General features: G+C 38.8%; 1 protein-coding gene across 2 annotated transcripts in view; it reads right to left on the reverse strand.

Annotated features, from left to right (window-relative positions):
* BMPR2 (bone morphogenetic protein receptor type 2) overlaps positions 1-12,423 on the reverse strand; it is an 80,200-nt gene that overhangs the window by 30,300 nt on the left and 37,477 nt on the right. Inside the window, exon 1 of one of the 2 annotated variants that reach the window (XM_088135652.1) lies at positions 4,658-5,149. The exons of the other annotated variant lie outside the window; for it this stretch is intronic. The gene's annotated coding sequence lies outside the window, so the exon portion shown is untranslated. Of the gene's footprint in view, positions 1-4,657; positions 5,150-12,423 lie in introns of those variants that run through there. 2 annotated transcript variants of the gene reach the window in all.

Below are 12,423 nucleotides of genomic sequence, written 5' to 3' on the forward strand. Positions count from 1 at the left end.
ACATGTCACAATTAAAGCCAACTTTAATTAAGTACAGTTTACTATTTAACAGAAGATCAAGAATGCAGGACTACATGCAATATAAATTGAGTTGATGACAAAATTCTACTTAAAATGCCTGAACATTCTAGACATTGAAAAGTATTTTTTTTATTTCTTGTATTTTCATTCCAACAAGTTCACTTAACGTACATGCAACTATTCCAGCCTTGTAAGCAATCTTCAGTGGTTAGCAGAATTCCAAGATACTTGCTAGTCCACATATCTACACATACATAGCTATGGTGGTCATACAGACTCAATTTACGTATACAGTGTTAATTTATGTATTACAAATCATAACACAGCAATCAAACAAAATATTATTATGGTTTTTGATAGTATTCCCACAGCCATAAAAATGCAAACTACAATATTAGAATGCTATATAAAAGCAAAAATTCAAGTAAGAAAGGAACTATTTAAAATAAAAGTTATAATTATCAATTACAAATAAGACTAAAGAGCAGCATTTTAGCAACAGATACAAGTAGAATAAAGCTTAGTATCTATATACTTACAAAGAAGTTATTATCTACTAGTGTCCTAAATTACATGTTGCCACACAGAACTTTGCAACACTCCATTTTATAAAATAATTACTATCAGAAAGTTTCAAAAAGTATAAAATCGGCTTGAGTAACCCTATCATTCAGTCAAAGAGCACTACATATATCGCTACTAATGCTAGTAGAAGTAGTAGTAAACTTGATTATAGTCACTGGCCAATTCAAAAACAGAAAGAAAACAAGTTCTGTGGCAGCAAATAAAAATGACATATATCACCATAAAACTGGCAAAATGAAAGAATATAGTCAATTGTTTCTATCTATCCATTGTCACAGGGGCATAAATGTCCTGGGAGGGGGGGTAATGTTTCCTCTTATAGAGCTGAAGGAAAAACACCACAGCAAGCCACAGTAAAGATTTTTCTGTGAGCAGGGACTATTGTATAAGGTACACGGCAAGTATTCATTTATACATTATACTTAAGGGTGAAGGGTGATTAAAAGACCAGCTTAAATCAGACTGCCTTCCTGTGTCCATAATATACTGCGTCAGAAGTGATCTTGTTTGGTCTTAATCCTGAGAAAGTAGACAAGGAGGGTAAATCCAAGCAAGAACAGCTTTGATATAACAAGAATGGGGATCTTTTCTTTTGCTCCAAGATCATGTTCCCTTGGATGTAATCTGTCAGGGGGCATGCCAACAACAGGAAAATCTAGATATATTCCATAGGCTCTTTAGTTCATCAGCACTCCACATGATCTTTCTCTCCCATTTTCCTGAGGATATTAAGAAAAAGTGTGGAATGGCAGAGATGTCCTTAATATTAGATCACAACCCGATAATTGTTCTCATCCACATGATGGCATTCTTGTGTGCTCTCATTCATTCATTCATTCATTCATTCATTCATTCATTCATTCATTCATTCATTCTTGTGTTAGCTGTTCTGAATGGATGGATGGAAAACTGCATCAAAGAGAATGATCATAGATTCATACATACTCTCCAATCTATCTATACATCCCACACTCACTTACCCAGAGACCTCTAAAGACATTTTCACTATTTGGTGCAGAGCCTGATTTGCTGCTCCTATCATGGTCCTAAGGCAACTTGGTCCTTATCAATTAATAACACTATTTAGCAGTTATGTAGTACATTATGTCTTAAAGTGCTTCCTATTAATATCTAATAATCCTGTAATACTGTTCTAAGAGATGGCTGAATCTGCTTGAATAGTGGCTTTACCTCAGCTGCTGACAGCTGATGGCAGGTGAAATTTCAGCAATCATGCAACACAGATAAGCATGACTAAGATGACAATCTATGAATATAACACTAACTATTAAGAACTAAATTCAAGCAGTGAAGAAGCATTGGATTGCAACCTTTATGACCATCTTACGTTAGTTTTTAAATTAAGCCAAAAGCACAGAAACTCATACAGTGCAAGTTCCCAAACTCTGCAATATTGCAAACTCCTAAAATGATAAATGAATTTAGGCAGCTAGTCTGGTGAATAAAACAAACTATAAATAAACAAATAACTAAACAATAATAAATAAAACTGCTATGATTGGCAGATGATCTTAACAGATGGCTAGACCCACAGATTTAGCTTTGTCTCAAACACTGTTCCATGCTTTGTCTGCCCAAGCCAAAGTGGGAACACCCTCAGAATTAATGCTGCGTTTGCTCCTCACTTTGCCTGTGCGAACTCTGGGTGGGCTGGCAAAGGCAGAGTAGGAATGAGTTTTGATGGGGCTCCTACTTCGCCTGTGCTAACCATATCAGCCTTCAAAAAATATCATGAATCTTCCCTAAGTTGCTTAACACCTCATGTGGGATTGTGGCCTGCAGTTTAAGAACTCTTGCCATAGAGATTTATAAAAAATGCTAGGGGAGGGTGGATATGGCTTATGCTAATTTTGAGAGAAGAATACTGCTTCACAAAATAGCTGACTTAAGCTACAGAAACTGGCAACATTGCATATGAACAGCTGCAGCACAGTGACTGGGGGGGAGGGGTGCAACTGTGGTAACCGAGTGGCAGCCATGCAAACCAAGCTGGATCCCAGGCAAATGGCTGGGATTTAAGAAACTATTTGTAGAAGGCAGAAGGGCAGCCTCACCCCAGTTTTAGACTGCCTCATCACCCACCTGTGCATAAATGTGTTTTACATAATGTAAGTCATAATGCACATCATCAAATCTCTTTTGAAAATGTAACTTCAGCAGCATTGTGCCCAACATTCCTATTCCAGACAAAGAGGGGGAAATCCATTTCTACAGGGCTATATACTGTTTTGGAAACGGGGTTCCCATGATATCTGTGTTTGCAGAGAGATCAGCTCTTCTTGCCTGGATGGAGAGAGACCCTCACTTCCCATCTAACAGGAACAGAGGAGGCACAGATCCCATCTTTTTGTGCTATGGATATCAGCCATGAAACCTGCTTCCTCTAGGACACTTTATTCTCTAATTTGAGCAAGCTACACTTTAACATAACATCTGAACCACCAAGCTATGACTGGTGTTTCCACTAACAAATCAGGATGGTAAAATATTTTTGAACTATAGTTTTACCCTAGTCTAGAGGGCAAATAAAAAATATAACTTCTCTAAATTAAATTTTAACCAAAATAAAATAAAAACATGCAACAAAAGAAATACAAAAATGCAAATTAATTTAATTTCCCTGACAATTTTTCTTCTGTTGATAGTGCCCATATTCTCTCATAGCAATAAATAACTGTTAATTCTTTTACATCTTTCCAGAATTTTGCAATAGGTTGCCTTGCTGCCAGTAATATACGCTCTATTAAGATTTTTTCATGCAACTGAACTTTGCCCTTGCAAAATGTTTAACAATGATAATAAAGGTGCTTGCCTAGTAATTATTTCTACAAATGTTATTTCCAACAAACAGAAGCCCATTGTGTATCTATGATGCCTTCCCCCAGATTTGCCTCCCTGATATGTTTAAACAACTTGCTCAAAGTTTATCTGTCAGACACTAGCCATTTTTATCTTACAAGACTCTTGCTCTGGTGGACTGATCTTTGGCTCTACGAAGTATAACATCTGTACATGGTACAAAAATGAGCACAGTATATTTCTGCAAATGTGAATTCATACTTACTATTTCTGTGGTCGTTTACAGATTCAAAATAAGAAAACAGTGACTATGGCAGTGCAGAAGTTGGGAACCTTTTCACTCAGTACTTTATAGAACTTCCTTTGGTAGAAAAAAGTATGCATTTAAATTTGTAGAAAGATAACCATGTTTAATTTTGTACCATGTAAAGTGAGCAGTTTCTGTTCACTTAGGGTTTTATTGAAACATACAATTTAGCCAAAGGTGCCTAAAGCTTTATATACAACAGTTCTTTTATTCAATTCGGGGATGGATTAAGAAAATTAGCTTGGTGAAAAAAATAAAGGAGTAATAAAACGGGGCATAAGGAAAGGACAAGATAAACAAATATCCAAGTACAATAAAAAAATATTTTTGTTTACCCAAATATAAGGTTGTCTCTGTAGAATGGGCTAGTAATTGAAATGATAGTTCTTTTGAACAAAAATTGAAACAGGGATGCTTCTAATAAATTCTATGAGCTTTCAAACTCCATTAACACCCACTAGTGTTTTGATAATTACTTAATAAAGATAGGAAGCATCTTACCTGAAGAGCATCACTTTAAGCTTGTGGTTACCATTCTTCCTGAAATGAACTATTATTGTGAAATAACAGAGATTATTTCATACTGACACACTGGAATCACTGGTATGTCATTCCACATTCCCAGATCACCTTTTCTAGTAACGCCATTGAAATGTTTACTAGCACAGGAAGCAAGATGAATCCAATGACAATGGGACTAAGCAATAATACAAGCTTCTGAGCTATGTCTTTCACAAGTGTTAGAGTAAAATAAGCGTATTATATAAAGTGTTATCTTTCTATTCAAATTTTCTTGCTACTTGTTAAAGAATATGAGAATCCTATGCTATGAGATCCAGTTCAGAATACATGCTAAATCATACAACAGTGTTACCTTGTATCATTAATTTCCTAGAAATTAGGAGAAAGGAGAAAGCAGCCAACCTTTCAGTAGCAGCAACTAGCCTCTTTCTCAATGACAAGATTTGTCTGCTAGCCAGTCCGGAGCTCTACGAAGGCTAGGATCGGCTGCCTACATGTGCAGGCAAAATGAAACCTGAATTCCAGCTATGCTGCTGCAGAGCTGGGAAAGAGAGGAAAGGCTGGCCATGAGAAGGGAACTCGGAGGCAGGAAATCCATGAACACAAAGGGACTTGCTTTAGCTGTTGGAGCCCTCCTTCTGGACATAGGTGCCCCAAGGACAGTCAGAGGAAAATCTGAAAGCAACACTACTTCAGAAACAATTGCTTTAGGCATGTTTTTAACCCTGCTAAAAATGATACAATTAACGACACCAAGGACTAGGATGTTTCAAGCTACGCTCTGGAGTTTTTTGGAGTAATGCTTCGTTTGCCTGTTGAAGCTGGCAACACTTCACTTTCCTTGAAATAGTACAATTCTTATATTCTGGGGCAGGAGATGGGTGGGTATCCTTACACCTACAGGCATTAACAGACACAATTTCCTACATTTCATTTTACTGTTCAGGAAACACACCGTGATCCTCAAACAGTTAAACACTACATGCTTTTCCAGCATTCACAGAAAGGCAAATTTAAATAGCTCATAGGTACTTTTATGTAATGGAAAGGCTTGCACAAGCAGGCATTTCCTCCATGCAGATCAGACGGAGGGAGAGCCATCCGCTGTCTGCCTTACTGGAGCCTGGCCTGTTTCTGTTTACAAATCCTGGAGCCAGACCGGGGCACTGGCTGGAGGCGTGCCGTCTGCTTCCTTGCTTACACTCAGCCTTTGTCTGGTGCTGCTGTTCAAAGAATGTACAACTCTGACGTGCTAGCAGCAAAGCAGAGTTTTCCTACAATGCATTAGCCTGGGTTCCCTTTCCCTGCCCCTCCCCCTAAATCTTATCCAAAAAGATAATTTCAGGAGTATAGTATTTATATTTTCCTGAGAGGTAAGACCACCCCAAAAAAAGGCTTCTGGCCAAAATTACTTTACTCTTTTGTGGAAATGATCTAATGCGCTCACATTTTCAGACAGAACAATAATACGTCTTCCTCAACCATCCAAAATATATTATTTCGTTGAAAAAAAAACCCCTGCCTGTACAGAATACAGATTTAAATGTCTGCAATATTTACAAAGATGTAGTATATCCAATATCAATAATTGCATGTCATTGTTTACTGTTACTAGTTTTAGCAGAAATGTTTTCAATTTATACTTCGTACTAGAACTGGCTTGTAACCTGGCACAGATTTAACAATCTTTTAGTTCTGCTTTTTATTAAAGGTGTACAATATTCAGATCTGAAGTGGACAGAGGAACTTCAGATCCAGCAAGGGCATTTCATCAGCAGTAGCTGCGTATGCTCAGGAAAATATGCTGCTAAGTTAAAAATTAATTTATTATACCACCCTGCATCAAATATCCGGCTTAGTTAATCAAATTGCTGCAAGAATTGTTTTGATTTGTGCACCACTGCATATACAGCATTAAGGCTTCTTCCTGTCAATTTCATACGCAGATGTATAACTGTCATACATGCGTAAGAGAGAAAGCATAAATCTCACACCCTTCTTTGCTTTGTCTTCCACAGTATAAGTACAGCAGACAACAAGGTGTCACACAGTGCACTGAATAATCTAGACTGAACAGGGTGCCATAGGTGGCAACAAACTCTCCCCACAATTTAGAAATCCAAAGTTGGTGTTAATGAAGACATGCACAACTAAGTCTATTAAATGGTTACTGCTGGACTTGCTCAGTGGGAGCAAACTGTCAAATATTGTCTTCAAATTCCATCCCCTTAGCCAAGAGAGAACATTTGAGTACCAGTAATGGCAGCAATGCACGGGAAAACCCAGATTTTTTTTCATTAACATTTTTTTTCACAGCTTGGAGGAAATGCCTATTCATCCTATACATTTGTTCATACGTGCCAACAGCAAATGGTCAGGCATAGGCACTTGCCACAGGCACTGCAGCCAGACTTTTTTTTTTTTTTTTTAAAAGGCATTTCTATTCAAGTTTGTCAACATTCTATATTTTTCCTGTGAGAAAAAATGCTTCTGTCCAACTGACAAAATCTGGCATCAATAGATTTCTGCTATGGAGCAAAAACAAAACAAAACAGCTCAAATCCCTGCAGATATCAGATCATCTCTCTGTGTGAACTGTTTATTTATTTATTTATTTTTTTAACCATTGAGTCAGTGTTGACTCCTGGCAATTGCCTGAATTCATCCTTACAGTCTTCTTGGCAGCATTTTCAGAAGTGGTTTGCCCTTGCTTTCTTCCCAGGGCTGAGAGTGAGTGACTGGCCCAAGGTTGTCCAGCTGGCTTCATGCTTACGGCAAGACTAGAACTCATAGTCTCCCGGTTTCTAGCCTGGTGCCTTAAGCACTAAACCAAACTGGTTTTCAAAATTCTTACTACTTATACCTATTGGTCTTCTGCCTTATCAACCCTAGTGGGAGCAAGCCATTCAAGTGTCCTCTGTATCATCAAGAACCAATGCTCAGAACCTAGCCTAACAATGTTGTCTAACAGACACTATTCCCAATTGCACCTCAATCTCTTATTAAAAAGAATTCGATTCCACTGCTAAAAAACAGTATTCGTTCAAATGTGGAAGCTATCTAATTTGCAAAACCTTAGTACAGCCTTTGAATAATTTTGCCATCTCAGTAACAACCAAAAGAACATTAAACAAATCCACATACTATCACATATTGACTCGATAGGGTTAATACAGAAATGCATACATGTGAGTTAATCCAAGGATTTCTACAATAGCTGAAAAAGAAACATCCATCTCTTCTTAATCTAACCTATTCTAATTTATTCTGTTCTGTATATTATTTATACAAAAATACATTATAATTAACATTAGACTTGTCACTGAACTAGCACTTACTAAAATGCAGCCTACAAAATGGCCCATTCACTGCTAAAATGATATCAGTTTCTATAGCAACTGAGCAATGTTCCTTTTATTTACACTTTTAAAATATTATTTGCCAATGTTCAAGCAAACTACAATAATCTACTGAAGAAGAGTACATTGTAATATTAAATACCAATGATCTCAGGAGGTCAAACAAAAAACAAAAAATGTTCAAACTTATGAAGGTTGAATATTCTAATAGTGATCATTTTTAAAATTTATTATCTATTTATTATTAAATTTATCTCCGCCCATCTCCCCTGATGGGGGACTCTGGGCAGCTCACATAACCATTAAAACAATAAATATATATACAATCACATAAAACATAAAAACTGTACAAAACGTTACTAAAAGAAAAGAAAAAAGAAAGAATCCAAGAGGCTGATGGTTTCCAGATCTGCAGATGACAGGCCTCTAAGGGGCTAGGCATCCCCACACTTGATGTCTTCCCTCCCCACCCCAGGCCAAGCGGCAGAGCCAGGTTTTCAAATCCCTCCAGAAGGCCAGGAGTGAGGGGGCCAATCTCACCGCTGGGGGCAAGATATTCCAAAGGGCGGCGGCTACAGCAGAGAAGGCCCACCTTCCGGACCCTGCTAATCGGAGCACTTTTACCAAGGGGGTCTGAAGCATGCCCTCTCTGTGTGATCGGATGGGACAGGTTGAAGTCATGGGGAATATGCGGTCCCTTAGGTATGATCATTAGATCATTAATTCTAGTTCTTTAAAAAAAAAACTGTATGTAGTCATCATCTTGGGAGCTTTTAAGGGGAAATATTGCTAGTATTAATTGTTATTATCAAACAGGAATGAATACTAATGAAATGGATTTCTTGTTTCCTTTGGAAGCTTTGCATGTCCCTACAGCCATTTCAGGAGTTTGTGGAACTCACAGGAGTCCAGAGAAAACTCTTCCACATGCAAGTTAAAGTTTGTGTACACAACACTAGAATGTTAGTCCACAAGGTGACAACTTGATTCTTTCAGGATGAAGTTTTATTAAATATATAAGTGGAATCAGTTTAAAACATGTCAAACAAGTAAGCTTTTACTTAACACACATTTCTTGGAAAATGGAACAAAATCTAAAAGGATGCAGAAGAAAACATAAAGGAAGGAGAAAAGACCTCAAGGATCCTTCAGCTACTAAGGCAATGTATTTGGTATGTACTATTGTTGATAAATAGTCCCTGATGTTAAAACAATAATTTACCTTTCATATAAAAATGTGCATGTGAATCCAAAATATTGTTGGATAGGCTTATGTTTGCAATTTTCAGCCTTGAATAGCAACTGTAGCCTACTTCAATTCATTAAATATTAAATCTGTTTTCTTATCTGTGACCACACATTAATTTGGGTAGAATATATTGTAGAACTAGTTTTAAAAATCTAGCTATGCAAAAAAGCACAAAACAGACTCAAAATTTACTTCAGAGTCTGAAGCCATCCTTTAGAATTCCATTTTTGAGTTATATTTGAAATCAGATATAAATATATGTTTGTAGTTACTCTGAAGGAGAAAGAAGGTTGCTTTAAGTAATTTTGGAAAACTGCAATAGCATGAAACAATGTCACTCTTTAGATACTCTAAGATTAAAGCAAAGATAAGACACAAAGAAATAAAATCACTTCATGATAAAGCAAAGCACTCCTTAATAAATGTATAATACACCACAGGGGACAAATTCAAATAAGTAACAGAGAATGTCAATTATAATGCACTAATTCCAAATTACACATTTAATTACTGAATGGCCATTATAATACATTAAATCAAGACATATTCCTTCTTTTTTAAAGCAGAGATGCCAGTGAACATTTCAGTCTGAATTCCAAAACTAACTGCCTTAAATTAGAGGTGAGCTTTTAAAATTATAAATTCTTTGCCAGCACAGATTAAAACTTGCAACAGAGAATAATATCCAGCTATACTCAATCATACTGCCATCCCTCCCTTTCCTGAAAACTAATTCTTGTCAGTCCCCTACCTCTGCAAAACAATCTTCTGCTTCTAGTGACTGGACCAATAAATACAGTCAGGTCCAGAAATATTGGGACATCGACACAATTCTAACATCTTTGGCTCTATACACCACCACAATGGATTTGGAATGAAACAAACACAATGTGCTTTAACTGCAGACTGTCAGCTTTAATTTGAGGGTATGTACATCCAACTCAGGTGAACGGTGTAGGAATTGCAACAGTTTGCATATGTGCCTCCCACTTGTTAGGGGACCAAAAGTAATGGGACAGAATAATAATCATAAATCAAACTTTCCCTTTTTAATACTTGGTTGCAAATCCATTGCAGTCAATCACAGCCTGAAGCCTGGAACGCATAGACATCACCAGACGCTGGGTTTCATCCCTGGTGATGCTCTGCCAGGCCTCTACTGCAACTGTCTTCAGTTCCTGCTTGTTCTTGGGGCATTTTCCCTTCAGTTTTGTCTTCAGCAAGTGAAATGCATGGTCAATGGGATTCAGGTCAGGTGACTGACTTGGCCATTGCATAACATTCCACTTCTGTCCCTTCAAAAACTCTTTGGTTGCTTTTGCAGTATGCTTTGGGTCATTGTCCATCTGTACTGTGAAGCGCTGTCCAATGAGTTCTGCAGCATTTGGCTGAATGTGAGCAGATAATATTGCCCGAAACACTGCAGAATTCATCCTGCTGCTTTTGTCAGCAGTCGCATCATCAATAAATACAAGAGAACCAGTTCCATTGGCAGCCATACATGCCCATGCCATGACACTACCACCACCATGCTTCACTGATGAAGTGGTATGCTTAGGATCATGAGCAGTTCCTTTCCTTCTCCATACTCTTCTCTTCCCATCACTCTGGTACAAGTTGATCTTGGTCTCATCTGTCCTTAGGATGTTGTTCCAGAACTGTGAAGGCTTTTTTAGATGTTGTTTGGCAAACTCTAATCTGGCCTTCCTGTTTTTGAGGCTCACCAATGGTTTACATCTTGTGGTGAACCCTCTGTATTCACTCTGGTGAAGTCTTCTTTTGATTGTTGACTTTGACACACATACACCTACCTCCTGGAGAATGTTCTTGATCTGGCCAACTGTTGTGAAGGGTGTTTTCTTCACCAGGGAAAGGATTCTTTGGTCATCCACCACAGTTGTTTTCCATTGTCTCCCGGGTCTTTTGGGGTTGCTGAGCTCACCGGTGTGTTCCTTCTTTTTGAGAATGTTCCAAACAGTTGTTTTGGCCGCGCCTAATGTTCTTGCTCTCTCTCTGATGCGTTTGTTTTGTTTCTTCAGCCTAATGATGGCTTGCTTCACTGATAGTGACAGCTCTTTGGATCTCATCTTGAGAGTTGACAGCAACAGATTCCAAATGCACATAGCACACTTGAAATGAACTCTGGGCCTTTTATCTGCACATTGTAATTGGGGTACTGAGGGAATATCACACGCCTGGCCATGGAACAGCTGAGAAGCCAATTGTCCCATTACTTCTGGTCCCTTAACAAGTGGGAGGCACATATGCAAACTGTTGTAATTCCTACACCGTTCACCTGAGTTGGATGTACATACCCTCAAATTAAAGCTGACAGTCTGCAGTTAAGGCACATTGTGTTTGTTTCATTCCAAATCCATTGTGGTGGTGTATAGAGCCAAAGATGTTAGAATTGTGTCAATGTCCCAATATTTCTGGACCTGACTGTATGTGATAAAAAAAGGGGGGTTCTTCACTTTCTGTTCACTGTGGCATCTGTAAGAAGAATTTTACCTCCTGGTCTTCCAGGTTCCCTTCTGCTCCAAGGAGAACAGAGGAGGATGGGGAAAATCTTGTCTTTTCTCTATGTGGCTGTGGTGCAACAGGAAGACTATTAGGAAAACAGGGGAATGATGGGAACAAAGGTTAACTGTTCTAAGCTTTTAGACTGGTTCAGAAAACTAGAACTCTCTGGTTTTTTTCCAGGACAATTCAGGTTATTTCAGAATTAATCCAACATGAATGTGGCTGATATAATGTTTAGGGATTATCTTCAAATAGCCAAGCAGAACAATTTAGCCGTTCCAAATACTGATTGTAATGTGTTGGCATCTGCTCAACTGCTCTCCACTCCTTCAAATCTGCCATTTGTACTGTTCCTCGTGAACATCAAATACAGTGGTACCTCTACTTACGAACGCCCCTACTTACGAAATTTTCAAGATACGATCAGCTCCGGCCCCAAAAATTTACCTCTACTTACAAACTCGCCTCGACTTACGAGCCATTTTCCACCCGTGCCACGTGGTCCACGGCCATTTTTCCGCCCGTGCCACGTGGTCCGCGGCCATTTCCCGCCCATTCCACGTGGTCCGCGGCCATTTTTCCGCCCGTTCCACGTGGTCTGCGGCCATTTTTCTGCCCGTTCCACGTGGTCCGCAGCCATTTTCTGCCTGTTCCACGTGGTCCGCGGCCATTTTTCCGCCCGTTCCATGTGGTCCGCGGCCGTTTTTCCGCCCCTGACACGTGGTCCATGGCCATTTTTTCCGCCCTGCCGCGTGGTCAGCGGCCGTTTTTCCGCCCGACACGTGGTCCGCGGACGCCGGAACGGATTAACGGTAATTACATTGAACCTTATGGGAAAATTTACTTCGACTTGCGACCAACTCGACTTGCGATCAGAGTCACAGAACGGATTAAGTTCGTAAGTAGAGGTACCACTGTACTTTTCTAGATCCTCTTGTATTGCCAATGGCCTTTTTGCCTGTCAGAGTTGCCAAATGGATATGCAAATACTTTAAGATGGCAGTGAAAGGCTGAACTACAACCTGCATGAAACACCA

Source organism: Python bivittatus, unplaced genomic scaffold, assembly GCF_059951505.1.
Source record: "Python bivittatus isolate LINGU-HERP-01145 unplaced genomic scaffold, Pbiv_v1 ctg000200_np1212, whole genome shotgun sequence".
NCBI lineage: Eukaryota > Metazoa > Chordata > Lepidosauria > Squamata > Pythonidae > Python > Python bivittatus.